Genomic DNA, 11,995 nt, shown 5'->3' with positions numbered 1-11,995 from the left:
AGCGCTTTTCTCCTTTTGTTTCCCTCCAACTTCATAACTTCTCTTCTGCCTATTCTCTGATGGCTTAGTATATTATGTTAAAAAATAAAGGCGTGACAGCTTATGAATAAAAATGTGAGGAATAAGTACATTGTGGCCTGTGTGAAAGAGATATCCAAAGAGGGGAGAGTCATTGTTTGTATACCACCAGCTCATCTGCGCGAATCTGTTGTCACGGGGGGACATTTTTACTATGATTTGGGAAGTAATGGTCAGGATACATTCAGCTGAATGTAACAAAACTTCTTCCGGGCATTGCAAGAGCTGAAGCACTTGAGCAAAGCAACTGAAAATTTTTCTTTCTTTTCCTGTCTTAGCCGTACGTGCCTTTGCTCATCTTTGACTATTTTCTCAACGTCTTCTGTGGCAGCCCAGCGTCCTCCATATTAGACACTTAGCTGAAGACCCAAGCCTATATCAACAGGAACGGAAATTCTAAAGAGAGATCCACTCATAAAAACAGGTGTAATTGGTTCTATCCATTTCTTGAGTGATTTATGGTAACAAGATGACCTAGTATCATGATTGTCCAGGGAGTCGTATACCCACCCTGGGAAGTCATACGTGTACCTGGGAAGAGGTACAGAGCATGTTTGAAGCATCACAAAGTCACAAGAGCAGGGAACCATGTCCTAGTGAGCAGACAAAACCAACAGACACCAGATTCATTTCCTTATATTATTTTGTATTGATTTTTAGAACTAATACGCATTTCTGTCCAGACTGTGCATAACAGAATCTTTTGATTAGCAGAAGGAAAAAGAAATAGAAATCCTTTGCAGCTGGTAAACCTAATTTTTTTCAACCTTTCCCCTTTATAGGGCTAGATTATTGACTCAGAATGAAAGCAAGCATTATTTGCAGATATCAGGTAACATTTTTTCCTCCTTACTATCTACAGTGTATAATTATGTCAGAATAAGAGAAGTATTGTTACTGTTTCATACTTAGAAAGATGTAAAATAAAGTGACAAACTAAACATTTTGTGATCTTTCCAAGTATATGTGGGGTTTTTTTGGACACAAGGTGAATCCAAGGTACACTCTAAGAGCCACTCATAGACTAAGGAGATTTTCAAGGTAAGTACCAAGTGACTCTTTCAATTGTATTTTCCACATGTTTTTCCTAGGGCTCATTTTCCATCAGTATATTACTTTCATCAGCCTGCTCCTGTTCTCATCATAAGAAGCAAGAAGAGAACAGAAATAGCCAGAAATTCACGTTGGCCAATTTTTTGGAATTATCTAGGTTTGCTTCCAGTCTTTTAAGGATGTCTTCAATTTTAGTAGTCATTAAGACAAGTGCCCAGAAAAAGTTTTAGCTAGATTAAATCAATATTTAGGTCTTCTTCAAGGAAATTGCCAACACTCAAGAGGGAAGATTTTAAGGAAGCCATGGTCAGTCAATTCTAAATCAATCTTTCTACTTGATCCAACTGCAATTAGCTCAAAATGCCTACCTTGCTGGAGACTAAACTAATCCTTACTCCAGGCTTCTCTCAATATCTCCTATTTGTCCAAGAATTAACCCAATTGTCTCCCTCCTGGCCTCTAGAATGTTGCTGAAATATCTCTTCCTCCATGTACAGTTGCCTGCTACAGACCTTTAGAGCTGATTATACACACATCTCGTCTCAGCGCTGCCTCCAGTGGTGTCATGCTGGTGGGTTGAAAGCCACCACTGTGTGGTTATTCATGCCCTATAGATACTGGAAATTAGCCAGCGGGTGCGCATCATCTGTGACCTCAGCACTCTGGGAGACTAGGTAGGAGGATGGAATGTTGGAGCCCAGCCTGGGTAACTTAGTGACTCAGTGAGATCCTTTCTCAAATTAAATTTTAAAAAAATGCTGGAGATGGAGTTCAGTATAGTCTTTGAGTTCAGTTCTCAGTATAGGAAGGAGAGACAGAGAGAGAGATAGAGAGACAGAGAGACAGAGAGAGACAGAGACAGGGAGAGAGAAAGAGACAGAGAGACAGAGACAAGGAGAGACAAAGAGACAGAGAGACAGAGACAGAGAGAGACAGAGTAAAAAAGAGACAAAAGAAGAGAGAAAGAAAGACCAAAAACCATACAGCAGAGATTTCTTAAATTTTAGGACCTGGATCCATGGAATTGAGCTCTGCTGTACTAATCACCAACACAATGCACTTAGGAACCTGGATTTGATGTAAGACAAACTGTTGCTTAAGTTTTGGCTCATCCATTTAGGATTTATGTGACACTGAGCAAGATATTTCATTTTTCCAAGGCAGTTTTCTCCAGTAAAAATGATACGCGGAATCCTCCGACATAGCAAAATGCTGAATAACTTTAGCTGCTTCTTCAATAGCCTTTAATCTTTCATGTCTACGCCAGGCATCATTCTATTTGTTCTTGATTACACTTTGGTATCATTTGTGTTTTGCACTTTCTTTTGCCATAAAACTCCTAGCTCTAAAAATCAAGAGCATCATATGTTGCTTAGGCTGCTCAGTGAAGAGTGAATCTACAATAAATGCTAGTTTAGGGTATGTTCGTAGAGTATATAGTCAGTATATAGTCAGTCATAATACTTTGCCCAGTAATACTTGAGATGCACTTAGCAGAGAATAAAGGCAGCACTGACTAGTAAAGAGGGTGCTAGACTGGGACTAAGAACATCTAAATTTCAATCTCAGCATGTAGCGAAAAACTGCACAAAATCTGGAACCAGATATATCTCTAGTTTCGAATTCCAGTTCTGTCACTAATTATTTATGCATACTTCACTGAGTTAGTAATCTCAGCCCTTCATAGGTTGAGTGTAGTTCAGGGTAGCGTTGCATTTACCCTGGAAAGTGGTCGTCAAGCTCAAAGGAATCAAAGGACCTTAACTAGGTAGACAGCAGGCAGTATATAAAAGTTGACTACTGTCATTCTTCCCCAGCAGACTGAGCGGTTTTAATCTTCTTAAGCTTCATATATTTTGATTATACCTATAAAGTATGAGGGCTGGTTGGTGGACTTTCTTCTGTGTAAACTTCTTTGCACCTACAAACTTATTCTACAAATAGATAGTAGCTTTTTAACACTGATTTTTTTTTTTTGATAACAAAAGTTCATCCTTTCCATCTCACTGCCTCTAGTCCATGCCTTCTTCATCTTTCACATCCATGTGCCAAGTTTATTACTGGAGTTCTTACCACTGAGCTCTTCTCTTAGTTCTCCAGACTTGTAGCTGTCTTAAGACACACGGAGAGACAGACAGACAAACCCACAACACATTGATTTGATTTCATTTCTTTCTGTCTTTAAAATCTGTGCTGCAGTCATCTTACCTTCGCTATAAAAGTTACACTTACTAGCCAGATGGCTGAAGGTCTTGGCCTTTCTGCATCTTCGTTTTCATATTAGAGCATTCTCTCATGAACTCTATGCTCAGGCACTGTTTCCTAAACAAACCAAGGCGGCCTTTCTCAGCTATGCATATGAGGTATATGCATACGAGGTCCCCTTAGCCTGAAACCTACCTCCCACTCCCATCCCTTTGTTTGCTTGGGATACTCCTACTCACATCCCAGGACCCACCTCACAGGGCCAGTTGTCTGGTGAGCCTTCCCGACTCCCCCAGGCAGTGTTAGTCACTGCCGCCGCTGGATTTCTTTCTACAACTCTAGCACTTACCTCTTTGATATATTTGTCTGTTTACACGTCTGACTGCTCTGCTCAACAGTGACTCCTTAGGAAGGACGAGCTACAAGTCTGGAGTCAGACTGTCTGGTTTACAAACACCTGCATCAACACACCTGAGATATATGAGTTTGAAGAAGCTGTGTAAGCTCTTTAATCCTTACTTTTCTCACCTATAAAATGGAACTAATGTATCACTTATAGGATCCTTACAATTAAATGACGAAACGTATGCATGGTTCCTGTCCCAATGCTTGCCACATACTAAGAGCTCAAAGAATATTATTGGAAATGATTACAGTGATGATAATTATGATGGAAGATATAGTAGAGCACAGAGAAGAGAAAAGTGGACACAAAAAATTTTATTCCTATTTTTAGCCCCTGGGTGTGTGTTCTTTTATATCTGGCACTTAGTGAATGAGCGTGTTTGCTGAATGAATAATTGGTGATCCTCTGTGTGACCCTATAGCAAAGCTAAAGCGACTAAAACCAGACCTTTTCTCATGCCGAAGTCACAGTGTTAAATAACCTGGGGTGCCAGAAACCCAGGGGCTCACGGAAGACAGACGGTAGACGAGGGAAAGGAGAGGGAATGATTCAGAGTCCTGTTGAGAGCGCGCGCTATCCGCAAAGCACCTTCTTCCACGGCTTTGAGTGATGTTGGTTTTTATTACTAAGCATTGAAACAGGCTTTAAAGAGGGAGGAGGGGCGAGGTGTTCCAATTGATTGCAAGTCTTGAGCGTGGGCCCAGGGCGCGCTCCAGCTTTGGATTTAAGGGCAGCAAAACAAAACCGCTTTGAAGTCCTCGCACAGCCCGCAGGCCAACAGCAGCTCGGGGAGGGGTTGGAACGCGAGCGAGGGGAGGGAAGACGTGCGTTCCGGAGAGCCCGGAGGCCTCGCCCTCCGAGGACAGCCCGGGGCGGCGGGCTGGGCGCGCTCCTCCGCTGCGCAGGACAAGGCACTGGGACAGCCGTAGGTGCGGAGACCGGTGGAGGATTAAGAGAGGGACGCGGTGGAAGGGTGTCCGGGTGACGAGCAGAGGAAGAGCGGGGAGGCGCGCCTACATTTATTTTATTTTATTTTTTTTACGGAACCGAGGATCGAACTCATGACCTTGCTCTTGACAGGCAGGCGCTTATGCCACTGAGCTACATCCTCGGCCCTACCTACATTTATTTTAAAGAAGAAGAAAGACACCCGCTCTTTTGCTTCAATTAAATAATGGGTGCTCCCCGTGCCAGAGTCGCCGCTGATTCCCTTCTGAGCTTGGCACTGGGAAAAACCAAACCAAACCAACAAAAGCAAAGTAAAGAGAGAGCTTCCCTTCCCGTTATTCTTCCCTTCGGCCCGCGGATTCCTCCTTTCAGCCCCAGAGCCCCGGCCTAGGCTTCCTTTTTTTATTTATTTTTATTTTAAAAATAAAAGGAGGAAAACATTAACAGACAGACAACCTTTTACAAAATAGCAAAAGAACAGTACAGACGATACCGAGTTACAAAGTGGTAGGAAATGAACAATGCTTGTTGTATGACATATTGATAGCTTCAAAGTGGTTTGTCATGAAAACAGATATAGACATGCAATATTGATCAACCAAGGACTCATTAACTGTTTCTTTCAGCAAAGAAATAGAAGACAGTAGATCAACTAAGGCTTGCTTTTTTTACGCTTCTGCCGCCTCTGTTTGCCCGGTAGCTCGCGCTGGGTGGACTCAGCCGCGCTCAGCTTCCCTTCTCAGCCGGGGCTGCGCTGGTAGCCAGGCCCGCAAGGCTGTGCCCCCGCCCGCGCTTCCCGAGGGGCCTCCGCGGTCTGCCTGCCAATCACCCGCTCGCTGGGTTTCACAGTAAAACCTGGACGTCTCTGAAAGTTCCGGGGAGGTGGCAGGCTCTCAAAGGGTGCAGCTGCTGTTCCTCTTCAACAAACTGCCCTGGATGGCAGAGAGGGAATTCCACGGCCAAGGTCATTATCTTACACCCCACAGAGCACGACCAGCTCAGGGCACTGGACCCAGGATGGCCCAGCGGGGGACCCTCAAGGCGTGGTCCCTTCGAATCATCCTGGGATTGGGTTCTTCCCAGTGAAAAGATCGCTGCGGGTTGTGCTGATCACATGCCCTTGACTCATTATTTTGGGGAACTGGACACCGTCATCTACATAGATGAGAGTCACAGATATGTTAAAATAAGCAAGCACGCACATGTCACTTACCCATCCGCACCGGTAAGGAGTCCAAGGTTTTTCCAGGCGTGGGCTTGGGGACGCTCCTGGTAGAGAACCCTCCCACCTCCTGAGAAAGCAACAATAAAAACTTCATTATATATGGATCTAGATACTGTCTTGCAGAAATGATAATCGCTTTTAAATCAACACCTAAACCTACCCAAAATAAATACTGGTATTTTTACTAGAAGGGATTCCTCAGCAGTCAGGAATGTGTAACTCCTCGCAGCCTACTATTTGAATTGCCCCCCTGGAAACCCAGACAGGATTGAGAAACACTTCACAGTACTGCTGAGATGACTGCAGACCCTAAGACCTGCTTGTGTCTCAGAGCTGCTTGGGAGTTGTTTCATATTTAGGAGAGAACGCTGACCTTGGCGTAACTGATACACAGAAAATTATTGAATTGGTGTGAGCAACAAAATCATAAGGAATCCTAGGGCAATATCTGAAAAGGAGCATTTAATTCTCTGTCACTCAAGAAAAAGGAGCAGCTCAGCTTTCAGATGTATCCACATTATACAGTCAGCCAATAAAACATAATCCCCATTCAAGCTATTAGAGTAGCGCTTCGGGTGGCAGTTGGGATTTTTAGCTTGGTTAAAGCAAATAAAATACTGTACAAGGAATGAAATCAAACTTGTTGAAACTTGAATTTGCAGAAATATAAGGCAGCACGGAGAAGATGAACTCAGGTGGAAAATGACCTTTTTATTATGTTCAGGAAGGCACTAGAATGTCAGGAGGACTGGTGCAGAGAAGATTTATTACCCTAAGCGCAGTTGACAGGTTCCGTGTGGTTGAGTCTTTTGGATGCAGGATGGAAACCAGCGTTTCAGGAGCTGATTGAAGGAGCCTCGCAATGTCATTGGTAATCCAAGGAGACTGAATGGGGAAGAGGTATGCTGCCCCAGCTCTGTCTAGAGGCTCCAGGGAGCTTCCAAAGACCTGGGCATTGAGTTTCCACCACAGGAACATTTATTTTTGTCAGAATTTGTAACTAGGCTGGTCATATATAGTATGAGACAGTCTCATATCCCTACTTTCAATAGAAAAGAAAGTTTCTCTCCTGGCTCCCCCATGTGCACTCCCACATATATACGTGCGTATGAATATATCTATACATATATATATCGCAGAGCCAGAGAAGAGTCTTCAAAATTAAGTTACGTGCATATATTGTTTTACATTTTGAAGACCACATTCAAATTCATCAGGAGCAGATCAGAAACACAAACCCAACTCGTGTGGTCAAGAGAGCTAATATTAGGATTTCCACTTTAAAGATGAGGAAATGAGGCAAAGACCAGGGAAGTGATCTGTCCACTGGCCTTTTAACATGGCCACAGGACCTTGCAGAGGGCCTGTGATTCATAAGCACAAGCTTAAGCTGCGCAGGCCTGAACACATCCTCTTTTCTTGACCGTTTTCTCTCTTTTTAAACTTCATATACTTAGAAGTCTATAAAATTTCAAGAATTCTCCACAATCTCCCCCCTCATTCTTGTACTGGGGCCTGAGCTCAGGGCCTTCACGATGAGCTACATTCTGACACCCCTCCCATTTTTATTTTTCATTTTCAGACAGAATCTTGCTAAATCACTAAATTTTCCAGGCTGGGTTCAGACTTGCAATCTTGCAATTCTCCATCTCTTTATCTCTTGTAATGATTAAATATATCTTAAACTTTACATAATCGTGGTGTGTGTGTGTGTGTGTGTGCCCTAGAAAATATAGTCAGTGAATGTAGGGAATTGCTTTGGGGTGGAGTAAGGGAGTATTTTCAGTTCCCTGTTTATTTCCAGAACCTAGAAAAGTGTCTAGCAATTAGAAGGCACATGATAAATATTTGTTAAGTGAATGCATGCATGAATGCAAACTTTAACAATGTCCATTTGGATCCAATTACCATCTTTCTGGCTAGTTTCTTTTAAAGGAATGTTATTTAATTACTTGCAAGAAAATTAATGAAAGTCAGCTCTTTACAGAGCCCTTGACATTTAGTGGGGAGGTGATAGTCCTTCCTTTTTTCTCTGAGTTCTTGACTAGCATCAAACGGTGGTGCGTGGAACTTCATTTCAGATCACTGAGTGATGCCTCGGTAAGGCAGGGAGATTTTTCTGCCTCATGTCCTTGCTACTTCCTCTTCCCCCCAGCACCTCTCTCCCATGTGTGTGTAACCTTTGCCTTCAACCTGTCAGGTATGTGCTTTTCCTGGACCAATGCCTACACTTATGATCTTTCCAGACTCTTTCTTCCCTCATTAAATGTTACCTACCCCGTTCCCTCTGGTGTCTGCTTTCCATACGGTTTTGTGCTTCCAAGGAAATATGTTTTTAACTTTTTAGAACCAAGCGGTCTCAGAATTAGAAAGCCACATTGTACAGTTCCTCTCCAAGGGCAGCAAATCTTTGCACAGCATCGACAAACGAGCAGCGGTGTGGGTGAGAATCCAGTCTCCGGACACAAGATGGATGTGCTTCCTGCCTTTTACAGATTGTGTGACTTTGGGCAAATGACTTAACCTTTCTAAGCTTCAGACCCTTCATTAAAGAATGATGACAAAATCGTTCCCATCTCCTAGGGCCACTGTGAGGATTAAGCGGAAAAATGCAGACAAAGCACATTAAATAATTTCTCACCAGTAATATTCAGTAATAGATATTAGCTATTACTGGTAACATCTCTGATGAATGATCATTCAGATTCTATTTCAATGCCATCAATATTGGAAAAGGAGACTATTGCATTCTTCGGTCAATCAGGTCTTTTTGAAGATACATTGTCCAGCTATAAAGTCCTTTGTAATTACCTTAAATCTGCTTTATTATACTTCTATCCATTGGTCCTGGTATTTACCTGGAGCACTATAGAATACACACACACACACACACACATACACACACACACTTTCTCTTTGATAAAACAGCATTTATATTCTTAAAAGCAATAATTATAGTGCATCTACATGTGCATTTCAATCTAATAATTCCCAGTTCCTTCAACTGTATTTCTCTACTCTGGTTTCCCGCCGTGTTACCATCTTTATTTCCCTCTTTGAGATAAAGTCCAGCTTACCTCTGTGCCTCTTCAAGAGTAGCACCAGAGTAAGTTGTCACAGTTTCACTGTCATCTAATGAGTGCAGGCAACAGGGGAGACGCTGTCTCCTATGACCTGGACATTCTCTTTCTAATGAAATCTGAGATGTCATTAGATTTCTTAGCAACCTTGCCACACAATTGGAAGCATGTCTAGCTTCTCACCCACAGGGTTGAACTCCTCATCTTTTTCACACGAAGCATTTATCACACAGGTTCGGTTTGTTCTGAACATGAGTTAATAAGGTAGGTTTAAAAGCATGGTTTGACATTTATTTATATTGACTATCACTAAGGTAACTTTTGGAGCAATATCTTCAATGTATGCACCCAATATTCTCCCACAATACAAAACAATACAACACAATACAATATGCTCCCTCAGTATATACGAATGATAGTATTCACATAAGTGAATAGGGTACTAGTTTTATTTGTGATTTTAACTCAACCCTTTAGTCTTTTGTAAAAAGAAGCATATCAGAAATGGAGTGAGTGACACTTGGGCCAAAGGCAAAAATTATTAGCTTAGATTTTAGATAATCCTAACTGAATATCTTCATGCTATTAGGAAAAATAATTTTTACACAGTGTCAAAAAAAGAAAGAACTAGCTAATAAAAATTGTGCTACTATCAGCATAGCTGCATATACATCACTGTGGTATGTCTTTAGTTCTTCCAGGAAGGTACTTAGAGGAGGAATAGTTGGGTTGAATGCGACCTCTAATACTATTTTTCTGAGGAATCTCCACACTGATCTCCACAATGGTTGCAGCAGTCTGCACACCCACAAACGTGGAGAGGTGTTCCTTTTTCCCCACAGCATCTCCAGTATTTGTCATTGGTTGATTTCTTAATGATAGCCATTCTTTCTGGGGTTAAATGGAATCTCACTGTTGTAATTTGCGTCTCTTGAATGACCAACGATGTTGAACATTTTTTCATATATTTACTTGCTTTTTGTATTTCTTCATCTGAGAAGTGTATATTCATCTCAGATGCCTATTTTTGCATTGGGTCTTTGAATTTGGGGGGCCTGATTTTTTGTCAGTTCTTCATATGTTCTAGATAAAGTCCTTTGTCTGAGGGACAACTGGCTAAAATTTTTTCTCATTCTGTGCTTTCTTTTCACTCTGTTGGTGATTTCTTTTGATGTGCAAAACATTTTTAATAAGATGAGATCCCAGTTTTTGATTCTTTGAAGTATCCACCATCTGATCTGGGTTTTATTCATGAATTTTCTGCCTATATTTATGTCTTTAAGATTTCTACCTATTTTCTCTTACAGTAGATCTCAGTGTTTCTGTTTTACTATTTAGATCTTTGATCCTTTTTGACTTTGGTTTAGTGTGTGGTGATAGACATGGGTCTAGTTTTAGTCTTCAGTATGTGGAAAGCCAGGTTTTTCAGCACCATTTATTAAAGAGGCTATCCTTCTTCCAGTGAACATGTTTGGCCTTTTTCTCAAAGATATAGGTGCACTCATATTTATAGCAGGACAATTTGTAATAGCTAAATCTTGGAAGCAGTCCAAATGACCATCAGTCAAGGAGAGGATAAAAAAAGATGTGGTCCTTTTATACAGTGGAATAGTACTCAGCCATTAAGAAGGATAAACTTGAGACTTTTATGGGTAAATGAGTGCAACTTGAGACCACACTCATAAGTGTAATAAGTCAGACTCACATATGTAAGTACTGTATTGTCTCCCTGATGTGAGAAACTGAAAGAGTAAATAAGGTTCAAAAGGTACAATTGATACTGTGAAATGGGAAGAAACTGTTGTAAAGGAAAAAGAAACTAGGATGGGGGAAGGGAAATGGAAGGAAGGGAAAAGAAAAAGAAACATACAAGATAGTTATCCTATTAGCTTCTCTTAGCTCACTGAAAAGAAAGTTTTGTGCTAATATCATTTGGAAAATTGTTTGTACCCATATCTTGTACTCTTGAGTAATTACTTTAAACATAGCAATATTGAGTGTATTAACTGTTGGTCTCCTATTATTTCATTTCAAAATTTTGTTTCACTTTTTTCCATAAAATAAAAAAGAAAGAAAACATAAGTAATAAAGGAAGTATCTAGGACATTCATTAAAACGAAAGTATCACCAGTACACCATAAAGACAATGAAAGTGCTACATTATAACTTGCAACATGTATAATGGATTAAAGACCAGCATATCCGCCTGAATTATTAAAAACTCTGACAAATTATTAAGAGACAACAATCAAGTAAAGACATGGGCCAAATACTTAAAACATAAATTTTACAGAAGGACTTTGAATGCAAATCACATGAGAAAATAATCAAGGAAATGAAACCTGAAACTCAGTGAGATAACATTTAACACCCACTAGAACTGGAAAATTTTAAATGGCTACCAATAGCAACGTGAGACAAGAGCTGCAGTAAGAAGAACTGTTGGATTCTCACATTTTAGGCCATTTTCCAATTCTGCGTGACCACACTGCAGAAGCTTCAATGTCCGGTAGCAGGGAGAGCAGAGAGTACAGACAGCATGGACCAGGAAGCGTCTGACTTCCTTCCACTTAGATTCCACAAGCAAGAACAAGCTGAAGTTACTGTGAATGACTGCAAGAGGCCTGGGAAATATCTTTTCCAACCCTCTACTTTTATGGAATAAGAAACTAGATAATAATGAGGAGTCCCCACCATATCCTACAGTGTAGCAATTTTACTACAAGATATGTGTCCTAAAGACTTGTTCTTAGGGGTGGACCAGGAGCTACTGTACAAGCATATTCACAGCACCACTGTGTTAGTAACAACAGCAATAATAAAAAAAATCTGAAAACAATTCACTTATTCTGCAACAACCAATTAAATATAGGAATTAAGGTATAAAATGGAATTGTATATAGCCAAGAAAATAAACAAATTAAAGCTACACACGTTGACATAGACGAATATCACAGATTATCTAAAAAGAGGTTGCAGAATATCCTTCAAATTACTTTA

The 11,995-nt window shown here is 40.9% G+C and overlaps 1 long non-coding RNA gene across 1 annotated transcript; it reads right to left on the bottom strand.

The window, feature by feature from the left end:
* Positions 1-5,298: 5,298 nt before the first annotated feature.
* On the bottom strand, positions 5,299-11,515 carry LOC106148730. The gene is made up of 3 exons (XR_001234394.1): positions 11,450-11,515; positions 5,904-5,982; positions 5,299-5,622 (listed from the first exon to the last, which is right to left on the bottom strand). It is a non-coding gene; the product is annotated as an uncharacterized LOC106148730 (long non-coding RNA).
* Between the last annotated feature and the right edge of the window lie 480 nt (positions 11,516-11,995).

Source organism: Chinchilla lanigera, unplaced genomic scaffold (genome assembly GCF_000276665.1).
Source record: "Chinchilla lanigera isolate Chin_1 unplaced genomic scaffold, ChiLan1.0 scaffold00026, whole genome shotgun sequence".
In the NCBI taxonomy this organism is placed as follows: domain Eukaryota; kingdom Metazoa; phylum Chordata; class Mammalia; order Rodentia; family Chinchillidae; genus Chinchilla; species Chinchilla lanigera.
This window is presented reverse-complemented; position numbering and strand designations above follow the sequence as displayed.